The sequence below is a fragment of the Heptranchias perlo genome, chromosome 8 (genome assembly GCF_035084215.1).
Source record: "Heptranchias perlo isolate sHepPer1 chromosome 8, sHepPer1.hap1, whole genome shotgun sequence".
Lineage (NCBI taxonomy): Eukaryota > Metazoa > Chordata > Chondrichthyes > Hexanchiformes > Hexanchidae > Heptranchias > Heptranchias perlo.
Window position 1 is genome coordinate 7,429,601 of NC_090332.1, and position 18,795 is coordinate 7,448,395.

General features: G+C 44.7%; 1 protein-coding gene across 2 annotated transcripts in view; it reads right to left on the reverse strand.

Annotated features, from left to right (window-relative positions):
- Positions 1–18,795, reverse strand: part of LOC137324374 (thrombospondin-2-like) — a 70,819-nt gene that overhangs the window by 41,906 nt on the left and 10,118 nt on the right. The window lies entirely within an intron of this gene.

The window sequence follows — 18,795 nt, forward strand, 5'->3', positions numbered from 1 at the left end:
TCGCCTCCATTACCTCTACCCTGGAGTTCATTCCATGCATAGGTCACTTTGTGTGACAAGGTGCCTCCTACTATCAGACCTACGATTGCCCTTCACCAGTTAGATTCTGTGTCCCCTTATCCTACTGTCGCCCAGGCCATGGGAGTCTTCCTATCTTTGCCAGGTTTTCCATGCTTCCTTCTTTCTCTGCTATTCTGCTGTAATTATTTACACCTCCTTTGGACCTATCATTTGTATCTCTACTTGTCTCATCATCGCCTCCGTTTTCCTTGCACCATCTTCCATTTTGTCATTGAATCATCTCCTGCCACTGATTGGCTGTAAAGCGCTTTGGGACGTCCCAAAGTCAGGCTGTATTAATACAAGTTCTTTCTGAACACAGTTCTTTCTGATCTGTTCAGGATACCATGAAGACCATACTGACTGCATTGCTAATACCAACTCTGCTAGGACATACATTATCACTGGGATTCCAGTAATGAATGATGGTGGGCAGGTGAAATCTTCATTTAACAGAAAACACCCAGCAGTACAATTATAGATTCTGTCCTTCACAACCTGAGTTGTGTCTGGAGAGCATGTTTTGAGTTATATAAGCACCAGGGTGAGGTACAAGTCTGTCACCGGTTGGGGGGGGGGGGTGAACCTCCTCAGGCCTCCCATCCTCCAGGATATTGTTCTCAAAATTCCCAGTCCTCAATTACAACTCCACCCTCAGCCTCGTTCCATACCCCTGCAACCTCCTCCAGCTCCACGTCCTGCTCACAGACTGTGGCCTACCAATATTGCCTATCCTTTTGCTCCATCATTAGTGGCAGCACCTTCAGCTGATTCGCCCAACACTCCGGAACCCCCTTCCAAAACACCAACCCCCCACCCCCCCTCCCCCAGCAACCTTTCCACATCTCCCGTGTTCAAAAGCCTCCTTTTTAACTGGGCCCTTGCTCACCTCGACTGATTCTTCTCCTAGCTCCTGCCCAGGTCCAGCTGCCACTTGGACCAACCTTTTTGCCTTGCCCACCAGCAATGCGGCAGAACCCCGGGCTGCCCACGATTATCCATCCCTCTCAAATTATCAATGTGTGCCGCTGGCAGGAAAGGCTCATAAAACCATGTCGAATTAGCACTTAGAAGTACAAGCTGTTGACCATCAACCAAGAAGTGATTCACAGCATTAATGTGTGGGATTAATGAGAGTGTATTGGCACTGACACACTGAATAAAGCCAGTGACAAGAAAAAAAGCGCAAGTATCATTTCACACCATACAATCAGTCAGTAAAGTTATTGGAAAACACTTGTAACAGTTCCAGAAGATAGATTGGACTGAATGTGATCTCTTCGAGGGACTGGCCAAGGTCTCACTCTATGGATATTCTCAACCAATCTATTGTCCATTATCACTTATAGATTCAGCTAATTAAAATTCAGGTAGCACTGTGAATACTGGCATTCTCTTAGCAACAACTTGGCAACTGAGCTTCCATCCCTTCATAGACTGCCATTTACACTTCCCCTGGGACAAACTTGTGGAATTTGGACAAAAGATCGCGCTGGTGCTGGTGCTGGTGTTTCTCACTGAATGTCGCACTGGACCTAATCACGTGCTTTATCATTGACACTTTTTCACAAGCAATAAAAGCAATTTAAACAATTGGAAACAGAATGTAAAGACAAACACAGAACTCAAAGTGTACACTGGCGTACACTCAAAACTTCAACTTATTTTTCTTTTTTGCGTGCTAACCAACCAGTGGCGTATTTCAAGCATTTTCAGTGGTTTTTAACTGCTAAGTCATAATATCAAAATTATACCCTGCAGGAATAATATTATCACACTGATTCATTGGGGGAATGATAATAACACAATAATATCCTTGGGAAATCATCACAAGTATGACAAAAATACTCTGGGGAATCGATAATATCACAACAATACTTTGGGGGAATGATAATATCACAATAATATTCTGGTGAATTGTTGATATTGCAATAATACTCTGGAGAATTGATAATTTCACAATAGTACTTTGGAGATATGATGATATCACAATGGTACTCTGGGTATGATACCATCACAACGATACTCTGTGGAATTGATAATATCACAACGATACTCTGTGGAATTGTTGATATCACAACGATACTCTGTGGAATTGATAATATCACAATGATACTCTGTGGAATTGATAATATCACAATGATACTCTGTGGAATTGTTGATATCACAACGATACTCTGTGGAATTGATAATATCACAATGATACTCTGTGGAATTGATAATATCACAATGATACTCTGTGGAATTGATAATATCACAACGATACTCTGTGGAATTGTTGATATCACAATGATACTCTGTGGAATTGATAATATCACAATGATACTCTGTGGAATTGTTGATATCACAATGATACTCTGTGGAATTGATAATATCACAATGATACTCCGTGGAATTGTTGATATCACAATGATACTCTGTGGAATTGATAATATCACAATAATACTCTGTGGAATTGATAATATCACAATGATACTCCGTGGAATTGTTGATATCACAATGATACTCTGTGGAATTGTTGATATCACAATGATACTCTGTGGAATTGATAATATCACAATGATACTCCGTGGAATTGTTGATATCACAATGATACTCTGTGGAATTGATAATATCACAATGATACTCTGTGGAATTGATAATATCACAATGATACTCTGTGGAATTGTTGATATCACAATGATACTCTGTGGAATTGATAATATCACAATGATACTCTGTGGAATTGATAATATCACAATGATACTCTGTGGAATTGATAATATCACAATGATACTCTGTGGAATTGATAATATCACAATGATACTCTGTGGAATTGATAATTAAGTCCCCAGCAGTTAAAATATCCACGCTTAAAGCAGGCAATCACTTATATCGGCCAAAAAGCGATAACCATTATCCATCTGCATTAACTTGAATTGCAAAGTTGCCGGTTATAGTGTCTTAAGTGCTCCGTTTATTTCGGGCAGAAATAGCTGTGCTTCCTCACAATGGCGCCCCTCATTAAGGTTTCTCTTTCATTAAATCCATCTCTGTATCCAGTCCTTTCTTCTGGTTTGATTTACCTTGGAGTGTTGCACATGTTACGCTCTGATCTTCGTGCCCAATCCACATTCCTGCTGGTTTTACACTTTCAGTCATTGGCACTGAAAAGACCATGGCTCTTCTCTGCAAGAATCTTGCCAATTTCTGTTCATCCAGCCTTCATTAGCTTTGCTGCGATGTGGAAAGAATTGTGTTGTATAAATGGAGACCTCCGATGTCCAGTATAACGCCTCAAGTAAGTTTATTTTCTCTCTCTCTCTCTCTCCCCCTGTAACGAGCCACCCGCAGCTCCCTGATTTCCAGCCTCTTCAACGGAAGCAGATCAGATGTCGGAGAAAAGCTTTCACGGCAGTGACGGTGACCGAATGTCCGGATAAAAAAATGTAGAAATGTCAACTTTGCAAGGAGAACAATTAAAGTCCAGGAAGTTGATAATATCACAATGATACTCCAGGGAATTAATAATATCACAATGATACTCCAGGGAATTAATAATATCACAATGATACTCCAGGGAATTAATAATATCACAATGATACTCCAGGGAATTAATAATATCACAATGATACTCCAGGGAATTGATAATATCACAATGATACTCCAGGGAATTGATAATATCACAATGATACTCAGGGGAATTAATAATATCACAATGATACTCCAGGGAATTGATAATATCACAATGATACTCCAGGGAATTGATAATATCACAATGATACTCCAGGGGAATTAATAATATCACAATGATACTCCAGGGAATTGATAATATCACAATGATACTCCAGGGAATTGATAATATCACAATGATACTCCAGGGGAATTAATAATATCACAATGATACTTCAGGGAATTAATAATATCACAATGATACTCAGGGGAATGATATCATAATGATAGCCTGGGGTAAAGATAATATCACAATAGTATTCTGGGCAATGATAATATAACAATGACATTCTAGGGAATTGATACTATCACACTAATACTCTAGGGACTTATAATGTCACAATGATACTCTGGGGAATGAAAATATCACAATGAAACTGCTCACTATTCCAGGATCATCCTGGAATGCAAAGATAACCCTGGCTTCTCTTCTCCACTATCAACCGTCTTCTTAACCCCCTCTCCCTGCCCCCCTGCACCCTCACCTCCAACGAAAAGTGCTAGGAGCTCATGGACTTCTTTGTCACTAAGATTAAGACCATCCGTTCAGTTCCCTCTGCTACTTCCCTCCCTTCCCCGAGCCCACCAAGCCAAACTCCCCCCTGTGGTTGCCCCCTGCCCTGGCCCTAAACTTGCATCTTTCTCTAGTTTCTCTCCTATCTCCCCTCATGCCATCTCAAAGCTCAACTTGACCATGAGGCCCACCTCCTGCTCCCTCAACCCTATTCCCACTAAACTGCTGACCAACCAACTTCCCTTCTTGGCCCCCACGTTAGCTGATATTATTAACGGTTCCCTCCCCTCAGGTACCGTCTCCCTCCCCTTCAAATGTGCCGTCATCACACCCCTCCTCAAAAAAACCACCCTTGACGCCTCTGTCCTTGCAAACTACCGCCCCATCTCCAATCTCCCTTTCCTCTCCAAAGTCCTTGAACATGTTGTCGTTTCCCAAATCCGTGCCCATCTTTCCCACTACTCCATGTTTGAATCCCTCCAATCAGGTTTCTGCCCTGCCACATTACTGAAACGGCCCTATCAAAGTCACAAATGACATCCTACGTGACTGTGTTAAACTATCCCTCCTCATCCTTCTCGACCTGTCTGCAGCCTTTGACACGGTTGACCACACCATCCGACTGGCAACCAGTAACCAGTGGTGTTCCACAGGGGTCGGTGCTGGGTCCCCAACTCTTTACAATCTATATTAACGATTTGGAGGAGGGGACCGAGTGCAACATATCAAAATTTGCAGATGATACAAAGATGGGAGGGAAAGTAGAGAGTGAGGAGGACATAAAAAACCTGCAAGGGGATATAGACAGGCTGGGTGAGTGGGCGGAGATTTGGCAGATGCAATATAATATTGGAAAATGTGAGGTTATGCACTTTGGCAGGAAAAATCAGAGAGCAAGTTATTTTCTTAATGGCGAGAGACTGGAAAGTACTGCAGTACAAAGGGATCTGGGGGTCCTAGTGCAAGAAAATCAAAAAGTTGGTATGCAGGTGCAGCAGGTGATCAAGAAAGCCAACGGAATGTTGGCTTTTATTGCTAGGGGGATAGAATATAAAAACAAGGAGGTATTGCTGCAGTTATATAAGGTATTGGTGAGACCGCACCTGGAATACTGCATACAGTTTTGGTCTCCATACTTAAGAAAAGACATACTTGCTCTCGAGGCAGTACAAAGAAGGTTCACTCGGTTAATCCCGGGGATGAGGGGGCGGACATATGAGGAGAGGTTGAGTAGATTGGGACTCTACTCATTGGAGTTCAGAAGAATGAGAGGCGATCTTATTGAAACATATAAGATTGTGAAGGGTCTTGATCGGGTGGATGCAGTAAGGATGTTCCCAAAGATGGGTGAAACTAGAACTAGGGGGCATAATCTTAGAATAAGGGGCTGCTCTTTCAAAACTGAGATGAGGAGAAACTTCTTCACTCAGAGGGTGGTAGGTCTGTGGAATTTGCTGCCCCAGGAAGCTGTGGAAGCTACATCATTAGATAAATTTAAAACAGAAATAGACAGTTTCCTAGAAGTAAAGGGAATTAGGGGTTATGGGGAGCGGGCAGGAAATTGGACATGAAGCTGAGTTCGGATCGGTCAATGCCGTGTGGGTGGCGGAGAGGGCCCAGGGGCTATGTGGCCGGGTCCTGCTCCGACTTCTTGTGTTCTTTAGATTTGTGGTTGGGATCAGATCAGCCATGATCTTATTGAATGGCGGAGCAGGCTCGAGGGGCCGATTGGCCTACTCCTGCTCCAATTTCTTATGTTCTTATGTTCTCCTCCAATGCCTCTCCTCCGTTGTCCAGCTGGGTGGGACCGTGCTCGCCTGGTTCCAGTCATAGCCAGAGAATCTCCTGCAATGGCTTCTCTTCCCGCTCCTGCACTGTTGCCTCTGGAGTCCCTCAAGGATCTATCCCTGGCCCCCTCCTATTTCTTATCTACATGCTGCCCCTTGGCAACATCATCCGAAAACACAACATCAGATTCCACATGTACGCTGATGACACCCAGCTCTACCTCACAACCACCTCCCTCGACCCCTCCACTGTCTCATTTGTCACACTGCTTGTCCGACATCCAATACTGGATGAACAAACATTTCTTCCAACTAAATATTGGGAAGACCCGAAGCCATTGTCTTTGGTCCTCACCGCAAACTCCGTTCCCTAGCCACCGACTCCATCCCACTCCCTGTCCACTGTCTCAGGCTGAACCAGACCGTTCACAACTTTGGCGTCCTATTTGATCCTGGGATGAGCTTCTGACCACATATCCACTCCATCACCATGATCGCCTACTTCCACCTCCGTAACATCGCCCGTCTCTGCCCCCCTACCTCAGCTCATCTGCTGCTGAAACTTTCATCCATGCCTTTGTTACCTCCAGACTGGACTATTCCAAAGCTCTCCTAGCTGGCCTCCCATCCTCCAACCTCCATAAACTTGAGCTCATCCAAAACTCTGCTGCCCGTATCCTAACTTGCAGCAAGTCCCGTTCTCCCATCACCTCCTGTGCTCGCTGACCTACATTGATGCCCGGTCCGGGAATCCCTCGATTTTAAAATTCTCATCCTTGTTTTCAAATCCCTCCATGGCCCTCGCTCCCACTTATCTCCATAACCTCCTCCAGCCCTATAACCCTCCGAGATCTCTGTGCTCCTCCAATTTTTGCCTCCTGCGCATCGACGATTTTAATCGCTCCACCATTGGCAGCCGTGCCTTCAGCTGCCTAGGCCCTAAGCTCTGGAATCCCCTCACTAAACCTCTCCACCTCTCTTTCCTCCTTTAAGACGCTCCTTAAAACCTACCTCAATGACCAAGTGGGTCACCTGTCCTAATACCTCCCTATGTGGCTCGGTGTCAAATTTTGTCTGATAACCCTCCTGTGAAGCACCTTGGGGCATTTTACAATATTAAAGGCGCTATATAAATGCAAGCTGTTGTTGTTGTTGATACGCTGACTGAATGATTGCATCACAGTGACACTCTGGGGGAATAATAATATCACAATGGTGTCCTGAAGGAATGATATTATCAAAATGACACTCTAGGGAATTGATAATACACCGCATTTAGTGACACCGCGGGCGCGGTGTAATTAACTAGATTTGTACCAGTACCGCCAAGAATTGGAAGGACAATAATCACCCAACAATTTGCCTGGAATGTATAATTTGATCGAGTGTAATTTAATCCAGTAATTGTCAGACAGACCGCAGAGTTCAGATAAGGAACAGTGCTAACACTCGTGAGTTCAGGCTAGGCACAGTGCTAACACTCGTGAGTTCAGGCTAGGCACAGTGCTAACACCCGTGAGTTCAGACAAGGAACAGTGCTAACACCCGTGAGTTCAGACAAGGAACAGTGCTAACACCCGTGAGTTCAGACAAGGAACAGTGCTAACACCCGTGAGTTCAGACAAGGCACAGTGCTAACACTCGTGAGTTCAGGCAAGGCACAGTGCTAACACTCGTGAGTTCAAGCAAGGAAAAGTGCTAACATTCGTGAGTTCAGACAGCGCATAGCGCTAACACCCGTGAGTTCCGATAACACACAGCGCTAACACTCCTGAGTTCAGATAATGCACAGCGCTAACACTCCCGAGCTCTGATAATGCATAGCGCTAACACTCCCGAGCTCTGATAATGCACAGCGCTAACACTCCCGAGCTCTGATAATGCACAGCGCTAACACTCCCAAGCTCTGATAATGCACAGCGCTAACACTCCCGAGTTCCGACAGCGCACTGTGCTAACAGCCATGAGTTCCGATAACACACAGCGCTAACACTCCCGAGTTCTGATAACACACAGCGCTAACACTCCCGAGCTCTGATAACACACAGCGCTAACACTCCCGAGCTCTGATAACACACAGCGCTAACACTCCCGAGCTCTGATAACACACAGCGCTAACACTCCCGAGTTCCGACAGTGCATAGCGCTAACAGCCGTGAGTTCTGATAACTCACAGCGCTGACACTCCAAGTTCAGATAATGCACCGCGTTAACACTCCCGAGTTCAGACAGCGCACAGCGCTAACAGTCGTGAGTTCCGATAATGCACAGTGCTAACACTCCCGAGTTCAGACAGTGCACAGCACTAACTTGTGAGTTCAAATAAGGCACATCATTAACACTCGTGAGTTCAGATAAGAGTTGATATCAGAAGGCAGCCAGGGAGTCCCGCTCAAAATAGCAGCGAGTTAATTTCAGAAGGCCCGGTGCAGTACGCATGAGCGGAAAAGGATGTTGTCAGACGTGAGGAATCCCACGCATGCGCACAATTGGCTGGCCATACGTCATTGCAGGCGGCTGGGGAATCCCGCACGTGTGCATGGACTGAAACGGAAGTGGTCATCACCGGTCAATATTCACTCTGTTTATAATATCGCAATGATACTCTAGAGCATAATGATATCGCAATGATACTCTAGAGCATAATGATATCGCAATGATACTCTAGAGCATAATGATATCGCAATGATACTCTAGAGCATAATGATATCGCAATGATACTCTAGAGCATAATGATATCGCAATGATACTCTGGGGGAATGAAACTATCACAACGATATTCTGGGGAATGATAATATATCACAATGACACTCTGGGGGAATTGATACCATCGCAATGATTCTCTTGAGATTTGAAAGTATCACTCTGATACTCTGCAGGAACGATAATAGTTCAATGATACTCTAGAAAATTGATAATATCACAATGATACTCTGGGGAATCGATAACTTTGCAGAGATACTCTGGGGAATTGATAATATCCTGAAGGAATAATAATATTACAATGATACCCTGGAGAATTTATAACATCACAACTACATTCTGGGAAATAAGAAAAAAAGATTTGCATTTATATAGCGCCTTTCACAACCTCAGGACGTCCCAAAGCGCTTTACAGCCAATGGAGTACTTTTTGAAGCGTAGTCACTGTTGTAATGTAGGAAACATTACAAATAATATTACAATGATACCCTAAGGGATTGATAATATCACAATAATACTCTGGGGAATTGATAATATCTCAATAATACTCTTGGGAATTGATGATATCACAATAATACTCTGGGGGGTGATAGTATCACAGTGGCACTCTATGGTAATGATAATATCACGTTACCCTGGGGAATGATAATACCACAACGGTACACCGGGGAATTGATAATATCACAATGATAATCCAGGTGGACTGATGATATCAAGGCTTTAGAGAGGTTATATTGCAGATTCACTAGGATCAGCCTGTAAAGAAATCTAAATACGAAGAAAGACGAAAAATGGGGTCTCTCTTTAATTAGAACAATGCAGATTATGGGACAATATGATAGAAATACCTAAAATTATGAAAGGATGAGACAGGGTAGATAGAATCAGACTGTTTCCAGCAGTTGAGGGGTGTAGAACCAGTGACCATTGATACAAGATTAAACGTAAAGAAATTTAGTTCAGAGAACTTTATACAGCGAGTTCTAAGGATGTGGAATTCACTTCCCGAGTTAGTGGTTGAGGCAGAAACTCTGGCCGGGAATTTCCTCGGAGCTGCTTCTGCTCCACCACAAATAAAGTTTCTGCCGCATAGATTGGCTAGGTGGATTAAGGAAAAGGGCTTGAAAGGATATAGGAACTGGGTGGGTAAATGTGATTAGAACTATTTGCTCGAACATGGCCCAGTTTGGCCAACTGGCCTGTTTCTGTGTTATAACTTCTATGTATTTCTTTGTGTATTAGAATGATATCCTGAGAAAATGAAAATAACACAATATCCTGGGGGGAGTGAGAATATCACAATATCCCGGGGGAGAGAGAATATCACAATATCCCGGGGGGAGTGAGAATATCACAATATCCCTGGGGGAGTGAGAATATCACAATATCCCAGGGGGAGTGAGAATATCACAATATCCTGGGGGGAGTGAGAATATCACAATATCCTGGGGGAGTGAGAATATCACAATATCCCTGGGGGAGTGAGAATATCACAATATCCTGGGGGGGAGTGAGAATATCACAATATCCCGGGGGGAGTGAGAATATCACAATATCCCGGGGGGAGTGAGAATATCACAATATCCTGGGGGAGTGAGAATATCACAATATCCTGGGGGAGTGAGAATATCACAATATCCCTGGGGGGAGTGAGAATATCACAATATCCTGGGGGGAGTGAGAATATCACAATATCCCTGGGGGGGAGTGAGAATATCACAATATCCTGGGGGGAGTGAGAATATCACAATATCCTGGGGGAGTGAGAATATCACAATATCCCGGGGGGAGTGAGAATATCACAATATCCCGGGGGGAGTGAGAATATCACAATATCCTGGGGGAGAGAGAATATCACAATATCCCGGGGGGAGTGAGAATATCACAATATCCTGGGGGAGAGAGAATATCACAATATCCCGGGGGGAGTGAGAATATCACAATATCCTGGGGGAGAGAGAATATCACAATATCCTGGGGGAGAGAGAATATCACAATATCCTGGGGGAGTGAGAATATCACAATATCCCGGGGGGAGTGAGAATATCACAATATCCTGGGGGAGAGAGAATATCACAATATCCTGGGGGAGTGAGAATATCACAATATCCTGGGGGGAGTGAGAATATCACAATATCCCGGGGGGAGTGAGAATATCACAATATCCTGGGGGAGAGAGAATATCACAATATCCCGGGGGGAGTGAGAATATCACAATATCCTGGGGGGAGTGAGAATATCACAATATCCCGGGGGGAGTGAGAATATCACAATATCCCGGGGGGAGTGAGAATATCACAATATCCTGGGGGGAGTGAGAATATCACAATATCCTGGGGGGAGAGAGAATATCACAATATCCCGGGGGAGTGAGAATATCACAATATCCCGGGGGGAGTGAGAATATCACAATATCCCGGGGGGAGTGAGAATAACACAATATCCTGGGGGGAGTGAGAATATCACAATATCCTGGGGGGAGTGAGAATATCACAATATCCTGGGGGAGTGAGAATATCACAATATCCCGGGGGGAGTGAGAATATCACAATATCCTGGGGGAGTGAGAATATCACAATATCCCGGGGGGAGTGAGAATATCACAATATCCTGGGGGAGTGAGAATATCACAATATCCTGGGGGGAGTGAGAATATCACAATATCCCTGGGGGAGTGAGAATATCACAATATCCCGGGGGGAGTGAGAATATCACAATATCCTGGGGGAGTGAGAATATCACAATATCCTGGGGGGAGTGAGAATATCACAATATCCTGGGGGAGTGAGAATATCACAATATCCTGGGGGGAGTGAGAATATCACAATATCCTGGGGGAGTGAGAATATCACAATATCCTGGGGGGGAGTGAGAATATCACAATATCCCTGGGGGGAGTGAGAATATCACAATATCCCGGGGGGAGTGAGAATATCACAATATCCCGGGGGGAGTGAGAATATCACAATATCCCTGGGGGGAGTGAGAATATCACAATATCCTGGGGGGGAGTGAGAATATCACAATATCCTGGGGGGGAGTGAGAATATCACAATATCCTGGGGGGGAGTGAGAATATCACAATATCCCTGGGGGGGAGTGAGAATATCACAATATCCTGGGGGGGAGTGAGAATATCACAATATCCCTGGGGGGAGTGAGAATATCACAATATCCCGGGGGGAGTGAGAATATCACAATATCCCGGGGGGAGTGAGAATATCACAATATCCTGGGGGGGAGTGAGAATATCACAATATCCTGGGGGGAGTGAGAATATCACAATATCCTGGGGGGAGTGAGAATATCACAATATCCCGGGGGGAGTGAGAATATCACAATATCCCGGGGGGAGTGAGAATATCACAATATCCTGGGGGGAGAGAGAATATCACAATATCCCGGGGGGAGTGAGAATATCACAATATCCCGGGGGGAGTGAGAATATCACAATATCCCGGGGGGAGAGAGAATATCACAATATCCCGGGGGGAGAGAGAATATCACAATATCCCGGGGGGAGTGAGAATATCACAATATCCCGGGGGGAGTGAGAATATCACAATATCCCTGGGGGGAGTGAGAATATCACAATATCCCGGGGGGAGTGAGAATATCACAATATCCCGGGGGGAGTGAGAATATCACAATATCCTGGGGGGAGTGAGAATATCACAATATCCCGGGGGGAGTGAGAATATCACAATATCCCGGGGGGAGTGAGAATATCACAATATCCTGGGGGGAGAGAGAATATCACAATATCCCGGGGGAGTGAGAATATCACAATATCCTGGGGGGAATGAGAATATCACAATATCCTGGGGGGAGTGAGAATATCACAATATCCTGGGGGGAGAGAGAATATCACAATATCCTGGGGGGAATGAGAATATCACAATATCCTGGGGGGAGTGAGAATATCACAATATCCTGGGGGAGTGAGAATATCACAATATCCTGGGGGGAGAGAGAATATCACAATATCCCGGGGGAGTGAGAATATCACAATATCCTGGGGGAGTGAGAATATCACAATATCCTGGGGGGAGTGAGAATATCACAATATCCTGGGGGGAGTGAGAATATCACAATATCCTGGGGGGAGTGAGAATATCACAATATCCTGGGGGGAATGAGAATATCACAATATCCTGGGGGGAGTGAGAATATCACAATATCCTGGGGGAGTGAGAATATCACAATATCCTGGGGGGAGAGAGAATATCACAATATCCCGGGGGAGTGAGAATATCACAATATCCTGGGGGAGTGAGAATATCACAATATCCTGGGGGGAGTGAGAATATCACAATATCCTGGGGGAGTGAGAATATCACAATATCCTGGGGGGGAGTGAGAATATCACAATATCCCTGGGGGAGTGAGAAGATCACAATATCCCTGGGGGAGTGAGAATATCACAATATCCCGGGGGGAGTGAGAATATCACAATATCCCTGGGGGGAGTGAGAATATCACAATATCCTGGGGGGGAGTGAGAAGATCACAATATCCCTGGGGGAGTGAGAATATCACAATATCCTGGGGGGAGTGAGAATATCACAATATCCTGGGGGGGAGTGAGAATATCACAATATCCTGGGGGGAGTGAGAATATCACAATATCCTGGGGGGAGTGAGAATATCACAATATCCCTGGGGGAGTGAGAAGATCACAATATCCCTGGGGGAGTGAGAATATCACAATATCCCGGGGGAGTGAGAATATCACAATATCCTGGGGGGAGTGAGAATATCACAATATCCCTGGGGGAGTGAGAAGATCACAATATCCCTGGGGGAGTGAGAATATCACAATATCCTGGGGGGAGTGAGAATATCACAATATCCTGGGGGGAGTGAGAATATCACAATATCCTGGGGGGAGAGAGAATATCACAATATCCCGGGGGAGTGAGAATATCACAATATCCTGGGGGGAATGAGAATATCACAATATCCTGGGGGGAGTGAGAATATCACAATATCCTGGGGGGAGAGAGAATATCACAATATCCTGGGGGGAGTGAGAATATCACAATATCCCGGGGGGAGTGAGAATATCACAATATCCTGGGGGGAGTGAGAATATCACAATATCCTGGGGGGAGTGAGAATATCACAATATCCTGGGGGAGTGAGAATATCACAATATCCCGGGGGGAGTGAGAATATCACAATATCCCTGGGGGGAGTGAGAATATCACAATATCCCGGGGGGAGTGAGAATATCACAATATCCCGGGGGGAGTGAGAATATCACAATATCCTGGGGGAGTGAGAATATCACAATATCCTGGGGGGAGTGAGAATATCACAATATCCCTGGGGGAGTGAGAATATCACAATATCCCGGGGGGAGTGAGAATATCACAATATCCTGGGGGGAGTGAGAAGATCACAATATCCCGGGGGGAGTGAGAATATCACAATATCCCGGGGGGAGTGAGAATATCACAATATCCTGGGGGGAGTGAGAATATCACAATATCCCGGGGGGAGTGAGAATATCACAATATCCCGGGGGGAGTGAGAATATCACAATATCCTGGGGGGAGTGAGAATATCACAATATCCTGGGGGAGTGAGAATATCACAATATCCCGGGGGGAGTGAGAATATCACAATATCCCGGGGGGAGTGAGAATATCACAATATCCTGGGGGGAGTGAGAATATCACAATATCCTGGGGGGAGTGAGAATATCACAATATCCTGGGGGGAGTGAGAATATCACAATATCCCGGGGGGAGTGAGAATATCACAATATCCCAGGGGGAGTGAGAATATCACAATATCCCGGGGGGAGTGAGAATATCACAATATCCTGGGGGGAGTGAGAATATCACAATATCCCGGGGGGAGTGAGAATATCACAATATCCCGGGGGGAGTGAGAATATCACAATATCCTGGGGGGAGTGAGAATATCACAATATCCTGGGGGGAGTGAGAATATCACAATATCCCGGGGGGAGTGAGAATATCACAATATCCTGGGGGGATTGAGAATATCACAATATCCTGGGGGGAGTGAGAAGATCACAATATCCCGGGGGGAGTGAGAAGATCACAATATCCCGGGGGGAGTGAGAAGATCACAATATCCCGGGGGGAGTGAGAAGATCACAATATCCCGGGGGGAGTGAGAATATCACAATATCCCTGGGGGAGTGAGAATATCACAATATCCTGGGGGGAGTGAGAATATCACAATATCCCGGGGGGAGTGAGAATATCACAATATCCCGGGGGGAGTGAGAATATCACAATATCCTGGGGGGAGTGAGAAGATCACAATATCCCGGGGGGAGTGAGAAGATCACAATATCCTGGGGGGAGTGAGAATATCACAATATCCCGGGGGGAGTGAGAATATCACAATATCCTGGGGGGAGTGAGAATATCACAATATCCTGGGGGGAGTGAGAATATCACAATATCCTGGGGGGAGTGAGAATATCACAATATCCTGGGGGGAGTGAGAATATCACAATATCCTGGGGGGAGTGAGAAGATCACAATATCCCGGGGGGAGTGAGAAGATCACAATATCCCGGGGGGAGTGAGAATATCACAATATCCTGGGGGGAGTGAGAATATCACAATATCCTGGGGGGAGTGAGAATATCACAATATCCTGGGGGGAGTGAGAAGATCACAATATCCCGGGGGGAGTGAGAAGATCACAATATCCCGGGGGGAGTGAGAATATCACAATATCCCGGGGGGAGTGAGAATATCACAATATCCCGGGGGGAGTGAGAAGATCACAATATCCCGGGGGGAGTGAGAATATCACAATATCCCGGGGGGAGTGAGAAGATCACAATATCCCGGGGGGAGTGAGAAGATCACAATATCCCGGGGGGAGTGAGAAGATCACAATATCCTGGGGGGAATGAGAATATCACAATATCCTGGGGGGAATGATAATATCACAATATCCTGGGGGGAATGAGAATATCACAATATCCTGGGGGGAATGAGAATATCACAATATCCTGGGGGGAGTGAGAATATCACAATATCCTGGGGGGAATGAGAATATCACAATGATATCCCAGGAGAACATTTTCTCTGTGTTCTATTTAAAATGAAATCATACTCTCATTTATAAAGAACAGGTTTTGTCACCCAGAGAAAATCCCTCTCCCAGTCTATTTTTCAATCTCCCCCCAACCCCCCCCCACCAAAAAAATTCTTCCAACAGGGTTTCACGTGAAGGTTAGTGGACAGCATTTGAGATTATTGGAGTTCTGTCTACTAAATAGGGCATTAAGCAGACATCACTCTGTATTACAGCTGTCTGACACTCAAACCTATTTGGGCAAGTAGTTTGTCACTGCCTGGACCACTCGAGGGATTGCGGTGTGGAAGTGAGCAAGGTTTCTCCCTCGGAGAGCAGGAAGAGCAAGAGGTTAACACTAAATGACTAATTCAGGGAGGTTGCGCTCTTCGATCAGAGCCTTACTGGACAGGAGCACTACACGGAGAATCAGGCCTCATACTATTATAGTCCTATCTCCAACTTGTACTTCCGTCTAGTGAGGCTTTGCTCCATTGAATTTGCCCTCAAACCTCCTTGATTACTGAACAGAACCCCATCCTATTTGGCATCCAAAAAGCTAAGAAAATAATACACTGGAGGAAAGTACCATGTGTATACAAGGGTATAACTTGAAATTCATAAATCATTGCAATGGATTGAAACCTGGGGTGTTCACAGGATTATAAGACAAGTACTGGTCCAGCTTATCTCATCCATTGAGAAGATCAAATTAACATCCCACCACCGCCTCCTCCAACTGGATCCTGGATGACCCTTTGTTGCCAATAACCTATCCAGACCATTGCGATGTTGATCAGTCTTTGAGTTAAGAATTTCTTCCTGACGTCAGTCTTAAGTTTGCTCTCATCCTTCCAGAAATCCAACTCTACTGTCTTCTTATTACAGCATCCAGCTGTTTCTTAAATTGAGTCCAGTGTCCTGCCTTCTACGCAACTCATTGCAGCTGATGAGCACACTCTGTCTAAAAGCAGGCTTCCTGGAATCTGTCCTAGACATGCCCTTCACAACCCTGAACCTATGTCCTCTTGTTCTGCGACCTCGGCACATGCAAAAGTAAACATTCTGATTACCAGAACTCAAGCCTGACAACCTCGAATACTGATTCCCCTCCGCTGCCTTTCATAATATTACCCTAGCATTTACGAAAATTAGGATTGTGCAAATGCTAATTACGCTTTGAAAAATGCGTCTAGCATGTGTTGCGTAAAAAAATAATTCTGCTTTGATTGCTTCAGAATTCCCCAATCAAAAATTCCTTCACTGTTTCCGAGCACATCTCTCATAAACTTAGTAATGTTTTTTGATATTAATTACTATTTAAGATAGATTCAGATGAGGGAGGTCATTTAGCTCCTCCAAAAAAGACCATTAGCGTATCCGCCTGTTTAGAAACAATTCTCAGGGCTCTTCCCTCTACCACCTAGAAGTCCTATCCACTGTGTGAAGAAGGGCTTCCTGACATCAGTCCTAAATTTACCTTTCGCTCGTTTGAACTGTGCCTTTGTGGTAGAGGACTAAGAAATGAGAAGCTGCTCTAAAGTTATCCTGAATTAGATCATAAAGGTTCGAGAGTTTAAAAAAAAATCAGTGAGGCACACAACTATGGGGAGGAGAACATGCTTCAGAATTCCAAATGAGACTGTAATTTCCTGGCACTATTGGTGCACTCCTGCATTACCAATCCTTTTACCAATGAGTGTCTTTCTGCATGTTGTTAAATTGACACTGAGGGATCTACTATAGTCGCCTTTCCAAAATCTACATAGTGACAAACTAATGTTCTGATGAATCAAAATCGTATAGCGTTGTAAGATAACCAAGGCTGAGGATGCAGAAATTCTGATTGTGAAAGGACTGGCTGAAAGGGGTGGTCCTTGTCATGGGAGATTTGTGCACCCAATATACACTCCTTGGGGTCGGGTTTAACTCGATGAAACCGGTGTTAACGGGACAGTAGAGGTCTCAAAATGGGATCCGTTAACACCGACTCTCCAGCGGCCGCCATTTTGAAAGGTGCCTATCCGAGTGGCCGCAGCAACTGCCTGAAATGAGGGGTAGGTCTCTTACTCATGCAAATTGGGATCCTAATGACATAGTTAGGACCCCGATTGTAATTTTAAGGGACACATGGGCAGAGTGCATGCTGGTATTGAGCAGTCTTAAAGGGACTGTTGCTAGCCGCTCAGAAAATGGCAATGGAGAAAATAATGGGACTTAAGATAGACAAATTTCCAGTACCACAGCGTTATTAAAGGAAATAGGTGAAAAAATTACAGACGCATTGATCATAATTTTCCAATGGTCTCTAGATTCGAGAATTGTGCCTTTGGATTGGAAAATTGCAAATATCATTCCATTATTTAAGAAGGGTGGGAGGGTGAAACCAGAAAGCTACAGGTTTGTCAAGTTCATATCGATTGTAGGGAAGTTACTGGAATCTATCAACAGTGACAGAATAGCTGAGCACTGGGACAAGTCTGAGCTGATCAAAAAGAGTCAGCAAGGATTTGTGAAGGATAGGTCGTACCTGACTAATCTAGTTGAATTTTCTGAGGAGGTCACTAACATGATGGAGAGGGGTGTGTCTATGGATGATGTCTATATGGACTTCCAGAAGGCATTTGACATGGTTCTGCACAGGAGATAATTAGCAAAAACAAAAGCACATGAAATTGGAGGTAACCTTGTGACATGGGTGGGTAATTCGTTGGAAGGATCTCATTGTGATATGCATCTCCGATGGGCTTTCCCTCCCTGTAATGGCGGCAATTTTTCTTTATTAATCTTTTGAACTAAAGCACCTCATTTTCACCCAGCCAGAGATACTGGTAAGGCACCAGTGCAAAAAAAAACCCGAAACAACCCTGATCTTTATCTGGCAAGAACTCCATCAGTGGAACCCATGAACAGCATTATAAAGTGTTGTGTTACATTCCCACACTGCCA